The sequence below is a fragment of the Belonocnema kinseyi genome, chromosome 5 (assembly GCF_010883055.1).
Source record: "Belonocnema kinseyi isolate 2016_QV_RU_SX_M_011 chromosome 5, B_treatae_v1, whole genome shotgun sequence".
NCBI lineage: Eukaryota > Metazoa > Arthropoda > Insecta > Hymenoptera > Cynipidae > Belonocnema > Belonocnema kinseyi.
In genome coordinates this window covers 113,099,754-113,110,306 of record NC_046661.1, presented here as the reverse complement: position 1 = coordinate 113,110,306, position 10,553 = coordinate 113,099,754, and positions in this window count along the sequence as shown.

Sequence of the window (10,553 nt, the reverse complement as noted above, 5' to 3'; positions counted from 1 at the left end):
TCGAAATCTGGAAATATTAAAATCCCAATCTCCTGAATTTATTTCAAAGCAGTTAGCTGTAAGCAGATAGATATATAAATAGAATCGACGAAGTGCTCCGACAGGCAATCGTGCATCTTCGAGTTTTCAAATTCAGAAGAGGAGAAATGGGTTGCGCGCACAACTCAGTCATTTTCAGCGTCTCCTACTATATTTACACGGACATAGCCCTGTCATAGTATTGGACCGCATCTCCTTTCAGATCTGGGATCACTGGTCCAGTCGGGTTCCCGTGCGTCCATCGTACTTTTTTCCAAGAAGGGGAAGTGATGGGAACTCACAGCTCATGAAACGCAGGGAAGTGAAAGGAAATTAAGGGAGCAGAGGAAGTGTCGTGAAACGTGGGTAAAGTAAGGAGAGGAGTAAGTAGTTGAGGAAGAGGTTGTGAAAAGGAGAAGAAGCGATGGTTGAGGTGGGGAAAGGGGATGTAGGGGAATACCGAGGGAGTAGGAGTGGACAAGCATGAGAGGGAGAGGTTTGAAATACTTATTTATGCCTCAATAGTGTACGAAACCCCTTTTTTATGCGCAAGGCGCTCACTTTAACTTATTTTTTAAGAGATAAGGGAGGAATGGATAATGTGGTGCCGCGGGAAATGTGACGCGGTCGCTCAAACACAAATTTGCGTATTTTGAATGGGTGAGGTTTGGTTCAGTATATGCATTGATGAATGCAATGTCGATAGTACAAAAATTAGGTTAATTCAGATGACTATTTAATTTTTAATTTAAAAAGTTTGTTTTAGTTGTTTTTCATCTTTTATTACAGTTTCGAAAAAACCATTCAAGCTTTTAGTATTTTGCTTAAAATTTATTCAAGCGTTGATAATGATCTCTGGATTCTTTCGAAAATCATATTTAACTTTATATCCTGTGTTTTATGTTAAGCTCGCCACATAAATAAAGCTTCTAGAGAATTATGAATAACCGACAAAAACTCTGATTTATATTATCTAAAATATTTCTTTGTAACAATCAAAACTTTTGTTTAGATCAACCAAAAATTCCACATTTCAAGTGTTTACATCTAATAGTTTCTGTTTTTTATTACAATATTCCGTTTAGAACCCACTGCAAAAGCTGAAGTGTTCGAACGTCATAGAGGTCTTCAGGCTATTAGTCGACGAATTGCTTTTTATGCAAAAATAAATGGTAAATTAGCACATATAACCAACAAAATACTTCATGAATTCCACGTCACGGAGGATGGTTTTATTATTGGAGTGTCAATAAAAGGTTTTCTTCGTCCAATATATGATATTGCTAAAAATATGGTTATTGTTCGCTTAAGAGACGGTGCCAATACACTTTTAACCCTAAAGGATTTGCAGATATTAGGGTATAATTGCGAGTATGCTCCTAGACGACATCGTCAGATAGAATATCAAAAATATTTAATTTCCAGTCGAGCCGTTAAGCAACTAAGACGGGAGTAATTCAAGTCAAGCAGCATGTAAAACCAAAATAAAACATTGTCTGCGTTCCAAAGTCAGATCAAAAACTTATAAGCGCAATTGATAGTAGTACTAGTGAAAATGAAATGTATGTTTTTTAATCAAATAAAGATATGGGTTTGCATCATATAAATATTCAGTTATTCACATTCCAAATTAACGCTGTAGACAAATTTTCAGGTTAAATTTAATTTCCTATTTCTCCCCTTCTTTATTCCGTCCACTACCTCAACCCAAATCCAAACCACCTTTCCCTACATCTCTTTCACACAAGCATATTTCCCTACATTTGGACGGACAGGCTGCAATTCACAAACGAATACCTGCGATACCTTCCCCCACTACTGTGCTTGTCGGCGACGAATTCCCCTCCTGCGCTACAAGCGGAAAGCGTGGTCGTTATATTCTTCGACGCAATGCTTCTTCTTCCTTCTTCTTCTTCTTCTTCTTCTTCTTCTTACGTAAATCCGCCAGCGCTCAGCATCCATCACATATGCAGTGAAAAGAAGCATTTCATCGGCAAATATACCAATCACGCTTCTCGACAGCAGCGCAGAAGGGAAATTCGTCACCGGCAAGCACAGCAGTGGGAGAAGATGTCGCAGATACTTGTCGGCAAAATGACAATTGCCCATATTGCCTATATAAATATCCCCTTCCCGCCCTCTTGCTACGACTTTAAACTCTTATATGTTCTCTACCAAGCCAGCAGCAGAAAAAGATAGGCGGTACTGAGACCAACCGCAAGCAGACACCGATTAGAGGAAAGCCGATGCTTCAGGACCCGGAGAAACATCAACATTCAGATTTCTCTCAAGTCCAAAGATCTGATGCCGAGCTACGTAGAGATTTTCCCGAAGAATCCGACATTTAGACCATCAGCTGTGGCTTGTATAATGCAGCGAGAGCTTTGGCCGATGCAAACCGTAAAGCAAAACCAACGGCTGATCATAAGACCAAAATACGGATGTATGAACTAACCACAAAGATAGCCTGGGCAAGACAGTAAGCGTTTCGTATTCGAGGATCGACAGTTCGCGCGCAAATCAACAGTTTTTCTCTGACCCATTTCGACTCGTCAAACACCATCTAGTTACTGTCGAACTTCCGGCCAAACCAGAGCAGGTGAAAGCATTTTGGATAGAAGTCTATGAAGTTCGCCATTTACTGGCAGGAACTCAAAGAACATAAATAGGTTCACGGACCTTTGCAATGCCCTCACACAAAACCTGAGGCAGAATGCCCACCCATCACTTCCGAGTAGGTAAAGAAAGTATTAATAGGCATATAAAACTATTCCTCTCCGGGACCAGATGGTATCAAGACCTTTTGACAGAAGAAGTTTCCTTCAACCCATCAGCATCAGGTCCGCATTTTCACCTCATATCTAAAGTCGGAAAATCCTATTCCGAAGTGTTTAGTGAAAGGGCGCACTGTCAAATCAATTTCCTGCCAAAGATGGGCATGTTAGCTGACCCGAAGAATTACAGGTCAATAACTTGTCTAAACACACTGTATTAAATCTGCACTGCTGTCCTAAATGATAGGTTTGTTCGGATAATCGGACCTGTGTGGCATTAAATTTACGAACAACGCGGCTCAAAGAAAGGCGTAGCAGTATGTCGGGAGAACCTGCTTATTGATAGGTATGTCTGCAAGGATGCTTATTCTACTAGCGCCGCCTGTCGACAGCCACAATCGTAAGGTGCATACAGAGATTGATGTCGCTCTGGAAAACCAGAGTTACTATCTCACCTGCAAACATCCTGCGGCAACTAACAGCGTTACCTTTCACAGAGATGTCTTTCAGGTGACACCATAAGACCACTCCTCTTTCGCCTCACATTATTGCCACTATCTCTCGCACTTTGCCATTCCGAAGGGTATTTTTGCGGCGAACGTGGTAATTGAAAGCATGAGGTCTCTCATGTGCTTTACATGGATGATTTTCAGATTTATGATAAAAATGGAGAGCGACTGCATCTAGCTCTAGAGATTCTCAAGGAATACCCTGAGGATGTCGGAATTGATTTTAGCTTAGAAAAAGTGCGCCAAGGTCTATTTTAAGCGAGAAAAACCTTTAGGCATGCCAAAGACCTCTTTTCTCGTCAACAAAAACACTATACGACACCTTCGAGCTGGAGAGACCTAAAAATACCTCGGCGCACCGCAGAGCATCTTAAGTCTTCTGTTCTGCGACTCTACATCTCACGCCGTCAAGGTGGTAGCAGAATATTGAATCTTGAATGTCTTCACAACAGGATTAATCTGGGTACAGCACATAGAGTCGCCAATGGAAGAGACCCTCTTCTTAAAATGGTTAGGAAGCACGAAGAAGTTGACAAACAAGCGCTTCGGTACAAAGCAGCGAAGGAGGCTGCTGAAACACTTGGCCTTGACTTCAGTATCAGGGGTGAGCAAATGCATTTCCACTTTAGCATTTCATCGCTACATTTTGAGCGAAAATATTTCCGATGATAATTGCAGAGCGTGTCATGCACACCCCGAGCGTCTAGGACACATACTATCTAGTTGTCCAATTCATGCGGGAACGAACTACATCCAAAGTCACAATGCGGCACTAAGAATGCTTCATTATCATCGCTGTCACTCTTATGGCATTAGACTTAATATAAAGGAATTGAAAATGTACTATTCTGACTCATGGTCCTTACCGAATTGCCATTCTCATTAATCGATAATCAAACATATCTTAAACCAGTTTTTGAACGACTGGGGGAACTTTTTATATATATATTTTTTATTTATTGAAAAATTACACCCTACACTACTTGAAATAGAAAAAAACCGAATTTCGAAAAAATAGTCGTTACCGAGTTGTCATTATCATATCTTCAAATTCATGTATACATTTGTGTATATAGATATTCACTATTGATGCAATATTGCACAACACTGAGAAAACTATATCGCATGAATTACATTATATACCGTAATTCCTGCACTATATATCGTAATTATCGCATTGTAATAACGCAAAATCGTGATATCGTACATTGCAAGTTTTTACATTATATACTGCATAATTGTACAATCTATAACGTAAGAATTTCAGTTTATTAAGCTATTACATTGTATTTCTTCTTTTGTGATCTCGCGAGGGTTCGAGTAGTGAACAAGCGATCAAAGAAAAAATTAAAGACAAGGTTTCCATCGAATCCATGTGAAAGATTGACCGAAAAAAATAACCTTGCCAGATAAATTTTACATGAACTGAAGATATTTTCCGATTTTTAACGTTGCCTGGATCATCTTTTATCTTATAATCGCTCCATTTTTATTCGAGGTATAGTGACAATTACGACGCCAGCACTTTTCAGCGTTGTTTAACTTAATTAAATATGAGAGAAATGGGGATTCCCATACGAGGTTAGATATATATTTTGCGCTTTTGCTAAATGGTATCAAATAAGTTCTAATTCGTCTACAATAATGGGATTTATTTCGGAGGAGATATATCAATAAGTAAATTTTTTGTGTTTTCTGATGTTGATTCTACATGTTTCACTGAAATTTGCTCACTTCACAGCGTGACGCGGTCGACGAGTTCAGAATTATTTTCCTAACCTCAGTGAAACCTTCGCCAAAATACGTTTATTCATTAACCATTGCTGCTAAGGACGCCGTAGCAGATGACAGCAACAAAATATAACTTCATTTTTTTCTGTGATATTAGTGCATCATAATGTCGTACAAAGCTCCGGGACCTGATTTTACGTTATCATATTGCGCTTTCTTGCAATATAGAGGTTTTGCGATATCAGTGTGCGATATCGTTTTCTCCGTGAATGTTCAACGAAACATTCATAAATAAAGTGTCCATGTGTGGAACCGTGCGATGCTACATTTCTACATTTTAAATTTGCTGAAAACTCTGAAAAGACATATGAATTTCTCTAGTCAATTGTCAATTGATGTCAATTGGTGAAAGTATGTAATCTGAATCTTGATTGGCATAAGACAAATTAAGTGTTTTCTTTTTCTATTTTTAACCCATGCAAACGGGATCTTATTTCTTCCAAAGTGATATGTAACAGAGTGAAATAAGATGTGATTCTATGAGTTGTGTAACTATTGTAATAAAATTGTAGCCTGCAGATAACTGTTTTGTTATGGATTTCTTTTTTTTAATTCCATTATAGCGCATTTCTGAATTTTTTAATTAATATAATATTCCATTTTTTTAAATTGTATACCTTTGTTCAGGTATCTCATTAATTGACCGAAATATTCTACTTTTAAGGTTCAAAATGACTTATTCTACAGGTTTCAAGAATTTTCTTTTATTCTTTCCTTATTTCTTTTTCTTCATCAATGGCAGATTTGTTCTTTTATGTAATGGAAGCTTCTAATAAGTCCCCTAAGGGTTTACATTTTTAATGTAACTTCTTCCCTATTCCTTTATACACCCCCCACATACTTAGTTTGTGGTGGGAGAGGGATCTACAGTTTAAGATGAGTTCCGAACCCCCAAGAGCAACAGCTTTAAGTATTTAGAGAACCTTTTTGTCTAGAGGTACCGGTCCCACCCCTCTCCGTAGATGAACAATTCCCTTGCTAGACTAGTACACCCACGACCATCATCCCACTTTAATTTTTTTTTGAGTGAAAAAATTAATCATATATTCTATGAAGATTTTTGCGATGTATATTTGATGAAAATCAACGTATATTTAATGAAAAAGTTTTTTTAATTTTTGGTATGAAAAATTTCAGTTTCGAAAATTGTTTTTAAATAAAATTATTTTGAAGATTAAAATGTAGTGAATTTTCCGTTATCATTAGAAGTTTTTGCAAAATCACACTGTAGTAAAAATTGTGATGAAAGGATTTCTCGAAATCTCATTTACTGATAAAATTATTTAAAAAGCTTTTGAAAATATAGGTTCACATTTAGTTCAAATTTTAACGGACTATTCATTTATTGATATTTTTACATTCTCATTTATGAGAGTGTAATGAGTTACGTCATGAAAACCGTAAATTATTTCCTCTTTAATTAGGTTTCTCGTATTAGTTGAGATTAAAGATGTCGCAGAAGGAAGAAGAAAGAGTAGCCAATAATAATATATGTAAGTAATTTATTATAAAAAATTACAAAAATAGAATTGATATACTGCACGAAGTTGATGGAAGACGAGTTTAGTCATTAACCAGCACCTTAAAATAAAAGGATCAGATTTATTGTAGGACAAAGAGTTGAAACAAAGGGAATTTTAGAAATGACTATAACTATTGCTTACCGGTTATCAATATCAATGGAAGAGTAGATAAGGTCCAGGTTGTCACAATTAATTGCCACTTTGACCTCTGTGTAGTGGTGGAGAGAAAGGGTGTATAATTTGAATTGGATGTCCCAAAAGCAGGTTAATCCTTATTTGGTTGGTAATTTTGGGTCCAAGGGTTATCCGAAAGTGGGAAATCCCAGACTCGAGTTTCCCAGTGCACAATACTGTCACAAGGACGCACACACTATCACACGAAAAATTCCGGTTTGAGACACTGGACTAGATATCTCGAATCGAAGAAACCCGTAGAAAATAGAGAAGAAATATAACTGAGCCATCTTAGTACTTTCAGTTTTTATTGGGCCTAGTGCATGTCTCTGCATACTGGAAACTCGCTGTATAGTCTCACGTCATGAGTTTATATAGATATACTATACGGCTTACAACGTGTTCAATATATCTATCTATAGCCAGCTTACAATTTGTTGACACAATATTCGTACTACAATTATTAAGTATTTATTAGTATAATCATACATATATATGAATATATAAATAAATATATTAATAAATATATTAATATATATACGCCACGGGAAGTGACAAATGTAATCATACAAATTGAAATCGTGCAAATTTGAATTTTTTTTTACAAATTTGAGAAATTATGGTAAAAGTCTTACAGATGAGTCACAATGTTGCAAATTATCCAAATAAAATGTTCAATTTTGATGAAAATTAGAAAAGTTATACACTTTTTAAAATTGTTAAAATTGAAAAAAAAAATTTTTATAGATTACCAAATTTCATTCAGTTTTCACTAGATATTAAGTTTTTTGAGAAACTACCTCAGTTAAACTTTTCGCGCTCGATAATGCATACAGTCATACACCTCGCGCTACTTACTCGGGCTTTGTATGTATCCCAAATTCGAGCACAAGGCTTTTAAATGAAAGGTCAAAGCATCGACAACTATTATTTGGTACTTGTGAATTCTCTTTTGTTAAAGCTCCTTCAGCTTTAACAAACACATTCTCATCACGTATCTAATGCTTCGCACTTGATTACGTCGAATATTCGAACTTACCTAAATTATGTTCAACTCTATTCTATCAAATGTACAATATATTTATTACTATACCTCAGTCTGGGGCTGCTTATTCAAATATTGCAAAATAAAGTACAAATCGTATTTTTAATGATTTCTTTAATATTTGTTTCTTATTTTGCATTACATTTAATTCGTGGCCACCATGAAAAATGTATATCATTTAAATAAATTTATATTATTACCATTCATAACATGCATTAGTATTGGAAGAAAGGTATTTTCATTGTCTTATTTTTACCATTACAAAAAAGCGTATTTAAAAAAGTAGAAATTATTAATAAACATTTCATTTAAACTTGTGTCGTTTTTCTATATATTATATTTTTTATATTCAATGCAGACATAATTTAGGCGAAAATTGTTGTTAAATAAAATGTTATTCTACCTTGTGTCCTTTTTCCAAAAAGTTTATTTTTTACTTTTAATATATTTTTATAACTAGTGCTTATAAGAAACCTTTAGATATTTTTTGATTAAAGATCTTTTCTCTTTTAATTTCGTTCGTCTCTTGTTTCGTTTTTCCAAAAATGTAATTTTTGTATTTTTAATCTTAATTTTTACGTTTAAAACAAAAACTATGTGTCCTATCAAAAATTATTAATGACAAATTTGAATGAGTTTTCGCTATTTATTGGAATAGCAACTTTTATCTATTTAATTTTTTCATAGCTTATGTCGTTTGTCCAAATCTTTTATTTTTGATGTTGTTTTTACGCCTAAAAACAGTAAATGATCTCAAGGTAGAAGAATTGCGTGAAACTATCGACGTGAAGAAACTAGATATTTTATGTGTGCCCGAAACAAAGAAAAAGGGATGCGAAACTAAAGACATAAAAAACGGCGTGTTGAAAGGCGGATTTGAAATATGGTCAGGAGTAGACTGTGAACCACATGGTAAACAAGGAGTAGGTCTCATTTTGAATGAAAGAGCAAAGCGGCATCTCGGAGACCATGGCTTCGTGTCTACCAGAGTGCTGTGGGCTAGAATGAAAGTAGGAATCAGAAGACTATTTATTATAGCATGCTACGCGCCGGTTGATAGTGATCCTAGAGAAATAAAAGACGCCTTCTGGGGCACTTTAAATGACACAATAAACATCTGCGAACATTAGGAAAGAATAATTCTACTAGGAGACATGAACGGTTGGGTGGGCATCCAAAATCAGGATACAGAAAGAGTATTAGGTAATTTTGGGGATCCAAGAACAAACTATAACGGAGATAAATTAGTTGGTCTATGCTTAGAAAGGGGTCTGTTTATTACAAATACTTGGTTTAGGCATAAAATGATCAACGTGTACACCTGGTCTAAAGGAAATAGCCGCAGTATAATTCACTTTGTTGTTGCGGATGAAAGACTTAGAGAGTTAGTCAAAGATACAAGCGTCATGAGGGATCCTGAATGCAATACTGATCATTACCTTCTGATCTCAAAAGTTAACTTAGGTCGGGGTTGGAGAAAAAAGAGACCCAAGAAAGCAAAACAAACGCGAATCAAAATTGAGAACCTACAGAAACCGGATGTGCGAATAGATTTCCAAAATAAGATAATCGAAAGCATAGATAGGGCAGCATGGGAGGACCGTATAAAAAACAAAGATTTAGAGGGCGCCTGGACAATGTTACGGGACATCCTTGTTAGATGCACGATCGAAGTGTGTGGTACCGCAGTTGTAGGAAGAATGTCCGGTGATGCGTGGTGGAATGATGAAATTCAGGCTGCCAAAAAAGCAAAAAGAGAAGCGTACGAGAGAACTTTGAACATCGCAGGTCTTAGCAATGAGGAAATAAGTAGACGTAGAAATCATTATAGACGCGAAAACAGGATACTTAAACGATTAGTTAAAGAAAGTAAAGATACAATTAGAGCAGAAGAAGAGATAAAAATACAAAACGACTTTGAAGGAAGCAGGAAACTACTTTATAAAAAAATGAAAGGAAACAAAAGTACAGAAATTGTCAACATGAGAAATAGTAGGGGGAAACGGTATATGATACAGATGGAATACTAGAGGCTTTCAGAGACTATTTTAGGAGACAATTCGGAGATGAAGTTATAGGACACCACAACTGCGATGTTGAACACGATGCGTTGGAAAACTCAATTGAAAAAGTCTGTGTCACTGAGGTTAGGGATATAATTAAGAACTTGAAAAACGGTAAGGCTGCCGGGGTAGACGGTATTAACGCTGAAATGCTTAAACACGGTGGCGAGTACATACCACATAGAGTTTGCGAATTGATAAATTTATGTTTCGATAGCTTATTAAGCACCGTAAGTAAAATATATTCGAAAATACTTATTCGTAGGGTAATGAAAATAACAGAAACAAAGATTTGGGAAGTCCAAAGTGGGTTTATGCCAGGAAGGTCATGTACGGATCAAATATTTAGTTTAAGGCAAATAACAGAAAAAAGTTTGAGAGTAGGAAAAAAAGTTTTATGTGCATTTGTTGACCTAGAAAAAGCTTTTGACAAGGTAGATAGAAGTAAACTTTGGGAAGTTCTGAAAGAGTATGGAGTCATTGGATGAATCCTACAAGCTATAAAAACAATATATACAGGTAGCAAAGCGAGTGTAAGAGTGAATGGGAAGCTTAGTGACTGTTTCGATATTATCCAAGGAGTTAGACAAGGATGCGTTATGTCTTCATGGTTATTTATATTATTTATGGACAAGTGTTTAAGAATGGCTCTCTTC